This window comes from Hoplias malabaricus, chromosome 4, assembly GCF_029633855.1.
Source record: "Hoplias malabaricus isolate fHopMal1 chromosome 4, fHopMal1.hap1, whole genome shotgun sequence".
Lineage (NCBI taxonomy): Eukaryota > Metazoa > Chordata > Actinopteri > Characiformes > Erythrinidae > Hoplias > Hoplias malabaricus.
Window position 1 is genome coordinate 23344530 of NC_089803.1, and position 928 is coordinate 23345457.

The window sequence follows — 928 nt, forward strand, 5'->3', positions numbered from 1 at the left end:
GAATGCTGTCATTTATGAAATCTGAATGGTTACCTGGGGAGAGAAAACAGTTCAGAGGCTTCATGAACTTAAAGGCTGGGTTACAGTTCACTTCCATATATACTGTTGGGGTGTTGTGTACATTGTGTACATTATCAGTGCCATTAAAACCAAGCTCAATATTTATTATTAAAAATAAAACCCCATGAAACATTGAATGGTGGCATATTGAGAGAGGAACAGTGAGATACGTATCTAATTTAACACAACAGTATCGTACAGAACTAAGCTACACTCTAGCTAAGGCATGCGTTTACTCAAACAGAAACATCTTCTTGACTGTCTTTCCAATGGAATGAGTCACATGCAACTAAAAGACATCATTATATTTTGTTAATAACAGCCTTTCTCCATCTCTCTCTTCCAGATAATGAAGGTGGGGAAGTGTCTCCTCCAGTAGGCGCTGGAGTAGACAGTAACAGCTGGCATTTCCGATACGGTCCAGGCCCTGGTGGACCCCCTCCGCATCTGAAGCCTGGCGAAGTCCCACCTGAAGCCTTTATCATCCCTGGTTCTCCTGCCATCATCTCCATCAGACAGGGGCAGGACGGCGACGACAAGAGTGACTTCATCACCTTCGGCAAGAAAGAGGAGGCCAAAAAGAAGAAAAAGAAGAAGAAGGAGAAGAAGGACAAGAGGGAGAAAGGGAAAGATGACGATGAGTAGACAGGGAGAGGAAGGGCTTAAAAAAGACTTGTTTATAAGACAGAGATCTCAACAGGAGTCTGCGAGGACTCGAGCGGTTAATCAGGTCATTGGTGCAGATTTCCTGATGTATTTTTTTATTTGATCGTCTCTTAAATATTTCAATATTTCCTACTGCCTGAGACTGTAGGAAGCCTCTAATTACGATCTTTGAACTGCGTCCATGTTTAATTCTTTCAAATTT

The 928-nt window shown here is 42.2% G+C and overlaps 1 pseudogene; it reads left to right on the plus strand.

Moving 5' to 3' along the window:
- Window positions 1-716, plus strand: part of LOC136694980 (protocadherin alpha-3-like) — a 116164-nt pseudogene extending 115448 nt beyond the window's left edge.
- The last annotated feature ends 212 nt before the right edge of the window (window positions 717-928 follow it).